At 41.8% G+C, this 17,835-nt stretch overlaps 1 long non-coding RNA gene across 3 annotated transcripts in view; it reads right to left on the bottom strand.

The window, feature by feature from the left end:
* Positions 1 to 17,835, bottom strand: part of LOC134760082 (uncharacterized) — a 202,895-nt gene that overhangs the window by 13,273 nt on the left and 171,787 nt on the right. The window contains exon 3 of one of the 3 annotated variants that reach the window (XR_010136979.1): positions 13,472 to 13,569. The exons of the other annotated variants lie outside the window; for them this stretch is intronic. This is a non-coding gene — a long non-coding RNA (uncharacterized LOC134760082). Of the gene's footprint in view, positions 1 to 13,471; positions 13,570 to 17,835 lie in introns of those variants that run through there. 3 annotated transcript variants of the gene reach the window in all.

Below are 17,835 nucleotides of genomic sequence, written 5' to 3' on the forward strand. Positions count from 1 at the left end.
AGAGAGAGTGAGAGAGAGAGAGAGATAAAGGAAGAGAGAGAAAGGGAGAAGGGTGACTCACAGATGAAGAAATGAACTAAAAACCCAGAGGCTGAGAGTTCTAATCCTCTCTGTGCCACAACTTGTTATGTGACATTAAGCAAGTAACTGAATCACTTGGTGGCTTCATTTCCTTGTCCGTACAATGTGGTATGACAGTACTAACCACCCTTGCTAGATTGTTATAAAAATAAAATAAGCATTTGCCATGTATAGCTATTCCAGCTGTATACTCCTTCCTTGACTCTGTGGTTTGAGGAAGGTTGAAAACATGAAAAGGACAACCTTCCCTATGGCATTCAACCAGATTCACTAGAAAAGAATATTTTGCTCTTCTTGTCATGAATTTTCACAATTTCATTCAGGTAGCCATTCACTAAGTAGCATTAATCTACTGACTGAAAGTATTTGCTTTTTCTGGCCCTAAAGGACATGCTGTTTTCAAATCAAGAATTGGTCAAGTCTGTGATATAAAGTGGCATAGTATTTGCATATTACCTATGCACATACTCCCATATGCTTTAAATCATCTCTAGATTACTTATAATACCTGTACATCACTTAATTTGTATGGATTCAGTGTAGTACTTGGTGCACAGCAAATTCAAGTTTTGCTTTTTGGAACTTTGTGGAATTTTTCCCTCAGAAAATTTTCGATTTGCAGTTGGTTAAATCCATGGATTCAGAACCCATGAATATGGAGGGCCAATTGTAAATGCCCAGAACATATCCACAGGAAAGGCCCTGGGAAGCTCTAGAGAGCACAGAACAGGAAGTAGAATTGGCAAGGCCAGAACCTCTTAGGAACTGTCTTAAAACAGGTATCAGTGAAGAGTTCCAGTGAGCACACTACATGCAGACAGGCTCCAGTGCCTCTGATACCTGGCACTCTACCAGACACATTGTAGGCCTTCATGGAAGATGTATGGAGTCCTTACCCACAACAGTTTTTTGCATGTCAATATTAAAAAACAGTTATAAATGTTTTCCTGAGTTTTTCTTTTCTGTTTTTGGGGGTGATGGAGGGGACAGGGTCTTACTCCATTGCTCAGGCTGGAGTGCAATGGCATGATCACGACTCCCTGCAGCCTTAGCCTCCTGGGCTCAGATAATTCTCCCACCTCAGTCTCTCTGGTAGGTAGGACTACAGGTGTGCACTACCATGTGTGGCTAGTTCGTTGTAGAGACGGGGTTTCGCTATGTTGCCCAGGCTGGTTTCCGATTGCTAGGCTCAAGCTATCCTCCTACCTTGGCCGCCCAAAGTGCTGGGATTACAGGTGTGAGCCACTGCACTGGTCTGAGGTTTTAAAGAGTGCAGTTATACTCATATTTATCTCTGCTCCAACCTAAAACTCAACTCTAAAGATAGTGAAGGAATAAAATATTCCAGCACAATGAGAACAGCAAAAGAAACAGCAGAGGAGGTGGTGTGGGGAGACAGATCATCAGGAAGAAGAGCTAATGGGTGCTGGGCTTAATATCTAGGTGACGGGATGATTTGTGCAGCAAACCACCATGGCACACATTTACCTATGTAAGAAACCCGCACATCCTGCACATGTACCCCTGAACTTAAAAGTTGAAGGAAAAAAAAAATAAAAAATCAGAGGAGAGGTAATAAATTTCTGGAAGACAGAAAACAAATGAAGTGGTCCCTAACTTAGAACAGAGAGAGCAGAATGTACGCTAAAGCCAACTAACTCGTGCAGGAGAACTCTCCAGTTATTTCTCCAGGCATTTCTGAAGGCAGGGATGGGATAGAGCTGAGAACAGGAGAACTGGGTTAGCAAAAACTACCCCCACTCCTGCCCTGTTACTCTGGGCAACAAGAAAACTGGCCTTCTCCATAATAGTGAAAGACGGATACCCACCACAGGAGGTGTTGTCCGAGGTGCTCAGTTCTGGGACTTCCAGACAGAATGTAGAGTAGTAGTGAGGTCAGGGGTCTGTAAATGGGAAGGAAGAGCTGCATACTCAATGGTGAGGTCTGTTACCCATCTTGGCCCCCAGAATGCTGCCAGCGAGGTATATATGCCAGAAGCAGGGGGCTGGAGGGTTGCTCTGTAGGGGAACAGACAAGCCCAAGAGAAATTGCATGCAGAAACTGAAATTTAGGAGCCCTCCAGCATTAAAAACTAGATATCTGCTAGATCAACAATTTATGAAATCATTCAAGGGAATTATGAAGCTCATTCCCTGCCACATATACAGGCTTCCAATCAGCCAAGAACCACCAGAAATTAAAAGAATGGCTCTTAATATCAAAAAAGGAACCAAAATAACAAAGAAAAGGAAAAACAGGTAATGCAAGGGACAGGTAGAAAATAGAAAGAAAAATGTAATGAACATTCTTAGAAAATTAACACAGATATTGTGTCATGAGACAAAAAATGATAATGCTATTTTTAGGTTTACTAGAATGATTGTTTCTGTTTGTGTTTAGTTTTACTAAAAGTTTACTGAAAATAATTTTATTGAGCCATAACTCATGAACAATAAACTGCATATATTTAAAATGTACCATTAGATGAGTTTTGACATTTGTATGCATGCAAGCAACCATCATAACAATCAAGGAAATGTACATTTCTATCAGTCTCAAAAGAGCCCTTCCAACCCTTCACAGCCCCTCCAACCTTCCCTCCCCCCTGCCATCTCTAGGTAACCATAGTTTGTTTTCTGCAACTACAAATTGATTTGCAATTTATAGAATTCTAAATAAGTAGAATTTAAATAAGCGTACTCATCATGCTCAGTAAAAGAAGCCAGACAAAAAAAGAGTTTTTATTATATAATTCCACTGAGCATCATCCATGGTGTTGCATGTATCAAGAGTTTGTTCCTTTTTGTTGCTGGGTAGTATTCTATTGCATGGATATACCACTATTTGTTTGTGCAGTCACATGATGATGGACATTTAGGTTGTTTCTCATTTTGGGCAAATATAAAATAAAGTTGCAATGAACATGTACAAGTCTTTGTGCAAACATGTTTTCCTTTTTTTTTTATTGGCAAATACTGTATCTAAGAATGGAATGGCTAGTTGGTCAGTAGGTGTATATTTAACTTTTCAAGAAATAATCAAACTGCTCTCCAAAGTGGTTGTACCATTTAGTCTTCTACCAGCAGTACATGAGAGTTCCAATTGCTCCATATCCTCACCAGAATTAATATAATCAGTCTTTTAAATTTTAGTTATTCTAATGGCTGTATAAAATTTCATTGTCGTTTTAATATTCATTGTCCTGATGAATAACAATCTTGAGCATCTTTCTACATGTTTATTGGGCACTTGTACATTTCATGAAGTGTTCAAATATTTTACCCAGTAAAAATGGGTCACTTTATTGCTCTATAGGAATGATTTATATATTCTGGATACAAGTCTTTTATATAGATTGCAAATATTTTCTTGCATTTGCATTTATTAATTGCATCTTTTAAAGAGCAAAAACTTAATTTTGGAAAAGTTGAGTTCATCCATTTGTTTCTTTTGTAATTTATGCTTTTTGAGTCCTGAGAATCCTTTGCATCCTCCAAGATCACAAAAGTTTTCTCCTATATATTCTTTGAAAGTTTAATAGTTTAGGTTTACCTTTAGCTTTATGATCCAGTATTTTAAGTTAGCATTTATGTATTATGTGAGATGAAAATTGATATTCATTTTTTTCTGTATGAATACCTAGTTGATCCAGTACCATTTGTTGAAAAGCCGTTTCTTTCCCCCATTGAATCATTTTGGCACTTTGTCATAAATTAATTGGTTATATATGTAAAGGTTTATTTCTGAATTCTCTATTCTATTTATTGATGTATGTATCTTTTTACCAGTACAAAATTGTTGTTAATATTACTGTAGCTTTATAAATTTTAAAAGAAAGCTAAGTACTCCAACTTTGTCCTTCTCTTCTAAAACTGCCTTATTCTAGATTCTTTGCAATTTTATGTAAATTTTATATGAAGCTTATCAATTTCTATAAAACAACTTGCTGGGATGTTGATAAGGATTGCATAGACTCTAAAAATCAATTTGGGGATAATTGCTATCATAACCATGTTGAGTCTTCCAATCCATTAATGTGGTATATCTTTCTATTTAGGCCTCCTTTAATTTTTGTTAGCCATGATTTGTAGTTTTTAGTGTAAAAGTCTCAAAAATATTCTGGCAGATTTATTCCTATTTTATATTTTTATTTGGTGCTACTAAAACTTTTTCTAAATTTATTTTAAAATTTTTGCTACTTGTATATAAAAATGTAAGTGTTGTATTTGTGTACTGTATCCTGTGACTTTGCTAAATTCACTTATTTTTTCTAATAAGCATTTTCTAGATTCATGGGAATTTTCTATGAAAATTAAAAATAAGAACAGTTTTACTTCTTTTATAATTTTCCTTTTTCTTAAAAAGTTTGACATCGTTTTTAGAACCTCCAATACAATGTTGAATAGAAGAGAAGGGAAGTATTCTTGCTTTGTTCCCAAACCCGGGGGTGGGCAGGGGGACAATTCAGTCTTTTGTCATTAAGCATGATGTTAGCTGTAGATTTTTTTGTCAATGATCTTTATCAGTTTGAGGAAATTCTCTGCTACTCTCAATTTACTCGATCTTCTTTTCACTTGCTTTCGTTTCCTTCCTTCCTTTCTTATGAATAGGTGATAAATTTTGCGAATGCTTTTTCTACATCTATTGAAACAGTCATATGGGTTTTCTTCTTTATTCTGTTAATGTGGTGAATTACGTTTGGGTTTTGTTTGTTTGTTTGTTTGTTTGAGACGGAGTTTCGCTCTGTTGCCCAGACTGGAGTGCAGTGGCGCTATCTCGGCTCACTGCAAGCTCCGCCTCCCGGGTTCACGCCATTCTCCTGCCTCAGCCTCCCAAGTAGCTGGGACTACAGGCCCCCGCCACCATGCCCGGCTAATTTTTTGTATTTTTAGTAGAGACGGGGTTTCACCGTGTTAACCAGGATGGTCTCGATTTCCTGACTTTGTGATCCACCCGCCTCGGCCTCCCAAAGTGCTGGGATTACAGGCGTGAGCCACTGCGCCCGGCCTACATTTTTTTTTTTTTTTTTTTTTTTACTGTTAAACCAATCTTGCATTTCTGGAATAAAATGTACTTTGTCATGGCTGGGCCTGGTGGCTCATGCCTGCAATCCCAGCACTTTGGGAGGCCGAGGCGGGCGGATCACGAGGTCAGCAGATCGAGACAATCCTGGCTAACACGGTGAAACCCCGTCTCTACTAAAAATACAAAAAATTAGCCGGGCGTGGTGGCGGGAGCCTGTAGTCCCAGCTACTCCGGAGGCTGAGGCAGGAGAATGGCGTGAACTCGGGAAGCGGAGCTTGCAGTGAGCCAAGATAGCGCCACTGCACTCCAGCCTGGGCGACAGAGCGAGACTCCATCTCAAAAAAAAAAAAAAAGAAAAAAAAAAAAACTACTTTGCCATGATATGTTATTTTAATATTTCTGGATTTAATTTGCCAACATTTTATTAAGAATCTTTGTCTATCATGAGAAATACTTTAATTTTTTTTCTGTGATGTCTTTGTCAGATTTTGGTATTAGGGTTATAAAATTAGTTGCACCGTGTCCTGTATTCTTTTTATATTCTGAAAATGTTTGTGTAAGATTGCTGTTATTTCTTTTATGAATGTTTGATTGACCTTTCTATGGAAATCATTTGCACCTAGAGTTTTATTTGGGGGAAGGTTTTGGATAACAAATTGACAGAGCCAGATTCTGTCTCAAAAAAAAAAGTTAATACTTACATAGACACAGGGCTATTCAGATGTTCCGTTTCTTCTTGTATCAATTAAGTTGTATTTTCCAAGAATTTTTATTTAGTCTAAAAACTTTGTTAACACAAAGTTTTTCATTTTTTAAAAATTTAAAATGCTCGTAGAATCTATAATGATAGCCCCCTTTTCATTCCTCAGTGATTTGTGTTTCTCTCTCTTTCTCTCTGTATTTCAATTAATCTAGCTAGGGGTTTGTCAATTTTTTAAATCTTTTTTAAAACTTCAGCTTTCGGGCGGGGCATGGTGGCTCACGCCTCTAATCCCAGCACTTTGCGAGGCCAAGGTGGGCAGATCACAAGGTCAAGAGTTCGAAACAAGGCTGGCCAATATGGTGAAACCCTGCCTCTACTAAAAATACAAAAATTAGCTGGGTGCAGTGGCAGCCACTTGGGAGGCTGAGGGAGGATAATTGCTTGAACCCGGGAGGCGGAGGTTGCAGTGAGCCGAGATCGTGCCACTGCAGTGCAATCTGGGCGACAGAGCAAGACTCTGTCTCAAAAAAAAACAAACAAAACAACAACAACAACAAAAAAAACAGCTTTTGGTTTTGGTAATTTTCTCTTTTATCTATCTATTGTCTGTCTATTTTGGTTATTTCTGCTCTTATCTTTATATTTTTTGCTCTTATTTTTATCATTCTCTGATTTTTAATTTTTCTATTTTTATCTTATATGCATTTTAAAGCTATTTTAGCTGAATTCCACAAATTTTGGTACATTGTATTTTCATTCAGTTCAAAACATTTCTTAGTTTCCCTTGTGATTTTTGTCTCTGATTTATGAATTAAGATGGTGTTGTTTAATTCCTAGATATTTATGGGTTTTCTAGATGCCATATTGTTATTGATTTCTCATTTAATTCCACTGTGGCCAGAAAATACACTCTGTATATTTCAATTCATTAAAATTTATTGATTTATTGACCAGCATATGGCCTATTTTTAAAAATGTATTATGTGAACTTGAATAGAATACATATTCTGCAGTTGCTGGATGTTTGTTCCATAAATGCCAGTTAGAGAGTGATCAATAATATTGCGCATACCTTCAGTATTTATGTAGATGTTTTTTCTGGTTTTTCTATGAATTGCTTACTAATGGGGTTCTACAATCACCTGATATAATTGTGGAATCTATTTGTCCCCTTAATTCTGTGAATTTTTGCTTCATGTATTTTTGGGAACTGTTATTAGATGCATATGCATTTATAATATTTATATCTTCCTGGCCAGGTACGGTGGCTCACACTTATAATCCCAGCACTTTGGGAGGCAGAGGCAGAGGCGGGTGGATCTCAAGGTCAGGAGATCGAGACCATCCTGGCTAACACAGTGAAACCCCATCTCTACTAAAAATACAAAAAAAAAAAAAAATTAGCCAGGCGTGTTGGCGGGCGCCTGTAGTCCCAGCTACTTGGGAGGCTGAGGCAGGAGAATGGCGTGAACCCGGGAGGCGGAGCTTGCAGTGAGCCGAGATAGCGCCACTGCACTCTAGCCTGGGTGACAGAGCCAGACTCTGTCTCAAAAAAAAAAAAATTTATGTCTTCCTGATGAATTATTCTTTTTATCATTATAAAATTCCCAGTGCTGTTTTTAAAGAAACATTTGGCACTCTTGGAAAATGAAGAGATGGTAACTAAAATTTAAAAATATGTACATTCAGATAAGGTTCAGATAATATAGTTGAAGAAATCTCACAGCAAATGGAACAATAACAACGAAGTAAACAATAATGATAGAAAATGGTAGATAAATGACAAGAGTCCAGGAGGATTGCTCTAGGAAGTCCAGCATTTAAGTAATAAGAGGGTTTAAAAAAAGAAGAAGAAAGAAAGAAAACAAAAAATAGGAAAAAGGAAAACAAGAGGAGAAAATTACCCAAGAAGTGATATAAGAATATTTTCCCATTTTATGCCCTTATAAAGGGTGAGAGGAGGGAATTTGTTCCGTTTGCCCTTCTGCCTCTGCCATGTGAGGACACACTGTCCATCTTTCCAGAAGACGCAGCATTCAAGGTGCCATCTTAGGGGCAGACACCAGACCCTATGAGGCAACTGGACCTGGTAATGCCTGATCTTGAACTTTCCAGCCTGTAGAACTGTTAGAAATAAATTTCTTTTCTGTATAAATTAAGAATATGCATATATTTCCCCTAAGTGAAGGACACAGTTTACCAGCTTCAAAAGACCTACATAGGACCCAGCACAATGAAGGTTAAAGAGCTACACCAAGACTCAAAAGACTCATCATTGTGAAATTTCAGAATGCTGGGTGTTCTAGGGACTTCTTTCTCTGGCTCATTTGCCAAAGGAATTATTATTATTATAATTATTATTTTTTGAGATGGAGTCTCGCTCTGTCGCCCAGGCTGGAGTGCAGTGGCGTGATCTCAGCTCACTGCAAGCTCCGTCTCCCAGGTTCACACCATTCTCCTGCTTCAGCCTCCCGAGTAGCTGGGACTACAGGCACCTGCCACCACGCCCGGCTAATTTTTTGTATTTTTAGTAGAGACAGAGTTTCACCGTGCTAGCCAGGATGGCCTCAATCTCCTGACCTCATGATCTGCCCACCTCAGCCTCTCAAAGTGCTGGGATTACAGGCGTGAGCCACTGCACCTGGCCTGCTGAAGGAATGATTTTAACTGTGAGAGAAAGACTTATTCAAGGAGAACAAACAGGGACCCTCCTTTTCAGTTCCTGAGTCTTAGCCTCAGCTCACCTGAACTTAGCCTCACAGCTGAAGCACCCTGTCAAAAATTCCAAGCAGCCCTATTCCCCTCACCCAGGTTTCTGGTTCATGTGAATCTTTGAAATGCTCCTAGTACTCAAGCACTGAGGCGCCAGGAATCTGTTTAGCCACCTTACCAAGTTAATCCCCAAGGCTGTGCTTTAAGTCTGTTACCGGATTTAATTGAGGATAATGTAGTGTATCTTTCCTTAGGAGAATATTTGTCCCTACATGTGATAAGACCTAATGGTTACCCCTTGAACACTTATTAGTTGATACCCTTGAGCAGTTTGGGAAATAATTTTCAAATGAGGTATAATGAGCTCAAGTCTTTTGGAAGTCATCCAAATGAGGGTGCCCAGGCCAACAGGAAAAGCACTGGGAACAAAGTGAGAGCTGAGATCCTGCCCCTGCGGGTCCTGCAGCTTGTGCTTCCCAAGTCAGGATAATGATTTACAGCTGGAGTTTTCTAGGGCTGTACTAGCCTTGGAGACAATCAGGATTTGGCTTTAAATTATATGTGTATGTGGTCTCAGCTACCTCCCAGTTTTGTGTTGGTTCTAATTCATGGCCTATCTTATTTTAAAAGGCCAGTAAAGGCTGATCTTGACCCAGCCACTTGTCGGTCTCTGTTGGAGTTTCTAACTAACCCCGTGTGGCCACCATCACTACAGCTCCTCTGCTGCCTCAGCTGACTCTGAACCTGGCAGACAGTGTTTCTCCAGAGGTCACAGCTTCTGACCAACCTAAAATGGCCTGGCCAGTAAGTGAGCACGACTCTGTATGCTTCCAGAAGTAGGCCGGTTCTTCCTGTTCTACACACCCTCCGTTGAGGAAATTTGAACAGGTTGAAACTAGTACACCTTTCATATGAAGGTATTACCTGGATTCTCACCAAAAACCTCTCTTGCTGATTCTGGACCTGTGCCCCAGGTTAGGGCATAGGCTTCTGGCTCTATCTCAGGGAGTTTCTGCCTTTTGAGAGCAGTACTTTCTCCGCCTACCCCTTTCTCTTATTCCCAGCCACACCCTTGAGGCAGGAGCATCTTTATCTCCCACTTATTACTAAGGACTTGTAGTCCTGGTCTTGGAGCTGATTTCGATGCTTTCTTTACTTTTTCTTTTTTTTTTTTTTTTTTAAATTCCAAGATGTATTAAAATCCTATGCAATTTCCCCTGACCTAGAGCTATCCCAGCATTCTCAAAGCTGCACGACTCAAAGGAAGACATCCCCTGGAGCTCTTCTTACTAATCATAGTTAACATTTATTGAGCACGTATCACATTATCTCATTTATCATCACAAAAACCCTATGAAATCTATATGTTACAGTTGAGAACACTTGGCTTAGAGAATCTATGTCACTTGCCCTAAGTTTATAGATAAAAATAGCTAAGCAGGGGTTTGAATCCAGATCTCTCTGTATCCAGAGCCCATGGTTTTAATCACAGCATCACTTCTAGGTCTGGATTTGAACAGTGTGGACAGATTTCCATTTCATTTCAAGTTAGGAAAATGCTGGGGTGCTTATTTGTCATCATTGCTGTGATTAGCAAAGTGAGACTAGAACCAGGAGTTAGAAATTTCCCTGCCCTTAGAACTCTGAAAGACAAAGCCGTTAAACACTACATCACAAAAGTTCATTATGCTTAGATAACAGAGAAGAGGGTGGAGTTGTAGCAAAGTCAACAGGAATTTACAATGGCAGTTTGGGACTGGCAGGAAAGATTTAGGCCTCAGAATCCCAGGCAGCGCATCTGAAATGCAGAAATCAGTGGGGCCGGTGGGGTTGGAGGAGTTTTCAGAGGGCAGAGTGGTCTTGAATTTGCCTTTGAACTAGTGAGATTTGGGTTTGTAGAAAGGAAGAGGGAGAATTCTCCCAGGTAGAAGACAGCTGGAACCACGGGAGAGAGGAGAGACTGAGTGTGGGTATTTGGGATGGCATCGGAGCGGGCCAGCCCACGCTGGGGAATGATGCAGGATAAGTTTGAGAAGGATCTTGAGAGATAGATTCAAAAGCTTGGAATTGAATGTGAAGGCAATGGGGAACCACAGAAGGCCTTTGGACGTGGGAAAGGTGGGCGAACAAAAATGATACAGAATGTTTTGTTCACAGCGTGACTCATTTTGCCCTATCAAACAGCTGTAACTGGAGTCAAGCTATTAACACTGCACTAAAGATTTAGGTTCTATTATCTGTTCAGCCATAGAGCCATGTTCTTTCTGCAGAGATATTTTTCTAAACTGAGGGAAAGCCTTAGGTGAAAAGTGAGGGTTTGCTCACTGGCTCAGGGAAAAGTGAGCTAGACAGTCTGAGTAATAGAGTCATCAGTTATGATAATCCCCACTTCCAATGCAGAGATGTACCTGCCAAGAGAGTGACAATGCTTGTTTCAGCTAGCCGAGACATGCTCTCTCTCTTAGATGGTGTCAGAATACACAAATTTGTATTCTCTGGTCCCCCTTTTCCTAGATTCCAAGCCAATTGTATTTTTCATTATTTCCTTATCCAGGAGACTATGCCATTTATTTGGGTACAAATTGATTTACATTAACAGCATTGGAACCTGAGGATATATGTGGGTCACCTAGCTCCTGATTAGATTTAAGAAATGCCTTGTTTTTCATGGTTCAATGAAGTAAACAAACTGTCCTCTTTGCCGTAGAGTTAGGAAGCACTATAATGTCAGGAGTAACTTTTGCTACGAGCTGATTTCACCCATTCCAAATTGATAATACACTCAACTTCAGAGAGTGTTCTTAGCCCCAAGTTCTAGGAGGGCTGTGGCCACCTTAGATCTTACGGCTTTCTTTTCCTCTCTACATACAGCATGAGCCATTGTGATGCTATTAGCATATTTCATGGTTTGTCTATTTGTTGAATCTATGAGCGCCATGAGGAAATCTCTATTTTCCCCCTTGTGTTGGATTCAAAACCTAACATAGATATGCTATTATGGTTTACCTGTATATTCTAGCTAGCAACATTTAAAATTCTCATTTATAAACTTTCTAGATCATCAAAGGATGAAACAGGTAATAACTGAGATGCCTTTTCCCAAACTTTTTGCCAAAGTGCTCATGAAATTACATGAAAAGCGTGAAAAAGGGAGGACAATAAGCTGTAAATTTAAGACAGAGAAAAGCCATATGCTGAGGTCCACAGAGAATGTCTACTAACGTAATTGTCAATGGAATGGATTGAGAAGCATGTAAGCATGTGCTTACATGCTGAACCAGAGAAGCCCAGCTGGTACTGAAACATAATAGAAAACAAATGTACCTTGCCCTCATCACTTGCCCCCAGCTATTTTAGGACCATGGGGCTGCCCTGGCCAGAAAAGTAAATGTTTCAACTAGGAACCATTCAACTATCTTCTGCACCAACAAAAGTCAAATCCAGAGTCATGCCTTCCACTCAAACTATCAATTTCTCTCTTTCCACATCCATTAGGAGACTATGGCTCCCAGACCACAGCTGGGCATAGAGACAAGCAGAGGTGTGTTGCATCCTAGAATGGATGCTGTGTAATAAAAAGGACTGTAACAGGAAGAGAGATGAGAAGGCAGGTGCCAATGCATGCTGGGAAGGAATGTGGTCTTTTATGTGCTGGTGTCTGAAACAGGACCGTAGATTGCCTTCCAGTCTTTCTTTTACCAGTCAGAAATCGCAGCAGTTGGAGCAGGAGAGACCCCAACCTAACGCTCAGACACCTGAACAAGCTAAATCTCTGTGGACTTTGAAAACAGATAGGAACTATCTTCACCAGTTTACCCTTTATACCTGCTTTACTTGCACTCAAGAGGAGAGTGAGGGAGTATGAAGACCCTTCACAAACACTCTGCTGGCAAGTGCCGGGCGTGAACATAGTGTTCTCTTTTCCAGTATGAATAGGTGGAGAAATGCCCAAAGGGGACCTATAAAAAGAATACTGCAAGATAAGGGAAAAGAAGCTTTTCCATTAAAACTTGAAGCAAGACTACATATCCGAAAATAAATTTCTCTAGGAAAGAGACTTTTTCAGTAGACATATTTTTGGTATCTTTAAGAAAACTGAGAAGGCATAGCCCCTATGAGATGGGAGTCAGGGGCCATCAGGAGAAAACAGATTGGGATGCAGGCAGATTTGCAAAGGTTGAAATAAGAAATGAGGGCAAATATACCAAAACTATAATAGCAGAATTAAAACTTCTATTGAAGAGAGTAACTATAGGGAAGACTGCAGAAATCAAACCAGTAAAGCAGAACACAAATTAAGGAGTGAAAGGATTAAGATGAATGTGTTCAGCGAGAAGACAGAAAACACAGATCTAATCCGGAGTTACATTTGTTCCCAATGAAGAAATTGAACAAAATACTAGAAACAATGTTCAAACATATGGCAGAGCTGTTGGGTACACCTCCCAGACGGGGTGGCCGGGCAGAGGCGCTCCTCACCTCCCAGACAGGGCGGCCGGGCAGAGGCGCTCCTCACTTCCCAGACGATGGGCGGCCGGGCAGAGGCGCTCCTCACTTCCCAGACAGGGCGGCAGGGCAGAGGCGCTCCTCACCTCCCAGACGATGGGCGGCCGGGCAGAGGCGCTCCTCACCTCCCAGACGGGGCGGCCGGGCAGAGGCGCTCCTCACCTCCCAGACGCGGCGGCCGGGCAGAGGTGCTCCTCACTTCCTCCCAGACGGGGCGGCCGGACAGAGGTGCTCCTCATCTCCCAGACGGGGCGGCCGGGCAGAGGCGCTCCTCACTTCCCAGACGGGGCGGCCGGGCAGAGGCGCTCCTCACCTCCCAGACGGGGCGGCCGGGCAGAGGCGCTCCTCACCTCCCAGACCGGGTGGCTGGGCCTAGGCGCTCCTCACATCCCAGACGGGGCGGTCGGGCAGAGACGCTCCTCATTTCCTAGACGGGGTGGCGGCAGGGCAGAGGCTGTAATCTTAGCACTTTAGGAGGCCAAGGCAGGCGGCTGGGAGGTGGAGGTTGTAGCGAGCGGAGATCACGCCACTGCACTCCAGCCTGGGCAACATTGAGCACTGAGTGAGCGAGACTCCGTCTGCAATCCCAGCACCTCGGGAGGCCGAGGCGGGCAGATCACTCCAGGCCAGGAGCTGGAGACCAGCCCGGTCAACAGGGCGAAACCCCATCTCCACCAAAAACACAAAAACCAGTCAGGTGTGGCGGCGCGCGCCTGCAATCCCAGGCACTCGGCAGGCCCAGGCAGGAGAATCACAGGAGCCGGAGGCAGGGAGGCTGCAGCGAGCTGAGATCACAGCAGTACAGTCCAGCCTCGGCAACAGAGGGAGACCGAAGAAAGAAGGAGAGGGAGACCGAAGAAGGGAGAGGGAGAGGGAGAGGGGAGAGGGAGAGGGAGACCGAAGAGGGAGAGGGGAGGTGGGAGAGGGGAGAGGGGAGAGGGGGGAGAGGGAGACCGGAGAGGGAGAAGGAGAGGGAGACCGGAGAGGGAGAGGGAGGGGGAGGGGGAGAGGGAGACCGGAGAGGGAGAGGGAGACCGGAGAGGGAGAGGGAGAGGGAGACCGGAGAGGGAGACCGGAGAGGGAGAGGGAGAGGGAGACCGGAGAGGGAGAGGGAGAGGGAGACCGGAGAGGGAGACCGGAGAGGGAGAGGGAGAGGGAGACCGGAAAGGGAGAGGGAGAGGGAGACCGGAGAGGGAGAGGGAGAGGGAGACTGGAGAGGGAGAGGGAGAGGGAGACCGGAGAGGGAGAGGGAGAGGGAGACCGGAGAGGGAGAGGGAGAGGGAGACCGGAGAGGGAGAGGGAGAGGGAGACCGGAGAGGGAGAGGGAGAGGGAGACCGGAGAGGGAGAGGGAGAGGGAGAGGGAGACCGGAGAGGGAGACCGGAGAGGGAGAGGGAGAGGGAGACCGGAGAGGGAGAGGGAGAGGGAGACCGGAGAGGGAGAGGGAGAGGGAGAGGGTCTTAATTTTCTACACACTGGGCATACAGATTCATTAAAGAAATAAGCTAAAAGAACATTGGAGAGGACACTCCTCTCTTCATATTCTTTCCCAATTCATTTGTTCTCTGCCTGGCTATAAACTGTGATCCCCGTAAATCTCAGATTTTCAGTGACTTCATCAATTATTCAGCCTGAATTGTTCAGTAAATACATATGTATGTGTATCCTGTGTTAGGCTCAGAAAATGTGGCACTAGATCCCAAAATGCAACTGTGCTGTTTTTCATTGCTCTGCTGTTTTTCCCAGGGCCTGCTGGTTCTTCCTTCTTAGCACCTTGGCTCCATCTCTTACTCTTCACTCTGCAAGCCAAGCCCTGATTATAGCTCAACTGTGATGTTGCAACTGCCTTCTCTTGGGGCCTCGCTGACTTCAGTGATCCACTCCTTCCAAACATCCTGCATCCTGCTACCAGACTTTTTTCACTGAAGTATAGACAATTAATTGCTTATAATATCAAAATCCAAACTCCTTTGCCTGACTTGTGAAGCCTTCATGATCACACCCCACCCTCTCTATTCAATTTTCTTTCCCACAAAGTCAATACACACTCACTGAGTCACTGTGAGCTTAACTGAAGAGGCAGCAACCCACATGCCTCTACAACTGCTATTTTTCTCACCTTGGATGACCTCCCAATCACTCAGGTATCCCGCTCTGTAAATTTTACCCATTGCTCAAAAGCCCAGCTCAAGTCTTAGTTCTATTATTAAACTTTCCCTACTGTTGCAGCAGCCAGCTTTCACTTCTTCCTCTTACCTCCTATTAAAAGTTAGTAATTATTTACATGACAGTAATGATGAGTGAACTTCTATTGAGCACTTACTATATACCATATCCTGTTGGGATAAATAGTTTTATTATTCCTGTTTTGCAGATGAAGAAACACAGGCACAGAAAAGAAGACAATTCTGGTTAACACCTGATTGTTTGCTAATCATTTTGTGTGAACTCTCTAACTAGCTTTCCATTTCCTTGAGAGCAGAGACTAAGCTCATATTTATCCTGTGTCTCCTACACAGCTAGCAGAGTGCTGGGTGCAGTATATGTGATTAGTTAGTATAGTTGGGTGGTCATCTATGCATGTCAATGTTACGCATCTCTACCCTACAACAGTGACCATGGAGGGTAAAATTTCTATCCTATAAGAGTTACCATGTTTGTACAATGTGTGCATAAATGTGAAACCAACACTTTAGTGCACAATGATGAATAGTTTGGGGGAGTTTATGGTCTAAAAATGGCCCTATGTGATTTTTTTTCTAAGTTACTCTCACTACATCCATCTTCTCATTCACTTGAAACATTAAAGATGGGCAATAACAGATGGGCTGTAGGTAATTAATGACATAATTAACTAGCATTTTTGGAGGGCTACGAGGTAGGGGAGGTTGTTAATTATGCCCTGGCCAAAACCTGGGTCTTCTGATTTTATTAAAAATCAGGTGGCAGCAAAATTTTCCCAAGGAACCAAATATTTGTACCACAATATTATAGGTTTTCTCCAAATTTCTTCTGGCACATTTTTTTTTCTTTTGACAACTATAGTGTGTACAGACCTAAATTCATCAAAGATAAATATTACAGTATAACTGTCAGTGTAAAGGAGGCAAAGACTATGATTTAGACTAAAGATTGCATCCCAATCTGTTTTCTCCTCATGGCCCCTGACTTCTATCTCATAGGGACTATGCCTTCTTAGTTTTCTTAAGGATACCAAAATATGTCTACTAAAATATTCTCTTTCCTGCAATAGTATTTTTTAAAGGCATAATTATTTATTCCATTCTTCATAGGCATACTTTCCAGTTTCTCTTTCCCACACCCATTCTTTGAGGAACACCACATGGAAGAACTCACGAGATTCCTCCTCCCTCCCACTTCAGATCAATGCTTTAACAAAGGCCAACACCATAGAGAAACATTTTATTTCAAAATTCTTACATTGGCTCAATTGGAATTCATGAATTCCTGAGTGAATTCTTATAAGCAATAAAATAGATACTTTTTAACCAAAACATCAAATTAGAAAACTTATCTTACCAAAGTCATTCTACTTTACTTTTCCACTGACTACTATTCATTCTCACTGATGCCAGTGCTTTTCTTCACTTGGAAAAAAAATCCATCGAGAAGGAGAAAAAATGTATATAACATATCTTGTATCTTTCTGCAGTTTCTTAAAGCCTCAACTTATTAGGATTTCCTCATTGCCAATTGAAGCCAGATACACGACCCATGTGATCCTATAATAATTTCAGTTTTACAGACATGCTGGCTTGAAAAGCATGCTGTTGGAGAAGTAATTTTCAACTAAAATCACTCAGTTACAGAAAACATTATCTCATTTTTTTTTAATTAGGGGGAAAGATATAACATGTCATATAACATGCTATAGAAAGAAACAATCCTGGCGCAGTGGCTCACACCTGAAATCCTAGCACTTTGGGAGGCCAAGGCAGGTGGATCACCTGAGGGCAGGAGTTGGAGACAAGCCTGGCCAACATGGCAAAACCCTGTCTCTACTGAAAATACAAAATTAGCCGGCATAGTGGCATGTGCCTATAATCCCAGCTACTTGGGAGGCTCAGGCACAAGAATCACTTGAACCCCAGAGACGGAGGTTGCAGTGAGCTGAGATCGTGCCATAATGTTCTCTCATTATGGAGAACATGAAATATACTGCTCTTTTCCCATTTATCAATTTTTGCTCACCCAATTTAAAGTTTATAATACTTAAATTTTTTTTGAACAGCACCTGTCAGCTTTTGCATACAGTTTTATCATCATATTCAAGGCAATTATTTATTTTATATTTTAATAGTCTCCAACACTCACTGCAAGTCATCTTCTACTTGTTTCCCCCCTTGTATCCTCATGCCAATTCACCTATTAATCAATTGGGCTGCAAATGAAAAATTTTTTTTCAAGAAGGGACTGTGTGGTATGTATTTTCTGTCTTCTTGTAAATATGAAAATGAATTCCTACAGCCTTTGCACATAAACATCACGTTGGGTGAACATGGAATTCTTGAGATACCACCTTGTCTCCTAAAATGGTGTTTTAGCCTTCAGGGTTGAGAAGTCTGATCCCATCCTAATGTTCATTTCCTTGTTAGTAACCTGTTTATTTCTCTTAATCCCTGATTCTTTCTTTAACCTGGAAAATCAAAACATATTACAAGATATGTCTCCATGTGAGTCTGGTAATTTTAATTCATCTCAGATCTCTTCTGCAGGCAGGAGCGGGCCATGAGGACGATGGCAGTTTTGTTGAAGAGAAAGGGGGAAAGTGTGGGGAAAGGAAGGAG

The sequence above is a fragment of the Pongo abelii genome, chromosome 15, assembly GCF_028885655.2.
Source record: "Pongo abelii isolate AG06213 chromosome 15, NHGRI_mPonAbe1-v2.0_pri, whole genome shotgun sequence".
Lineage (NCBI taxonomy): Eukaryota > Metazoa > Chordata > Mammalia > Primates > Hominidae > Pongo > Pongo abelii.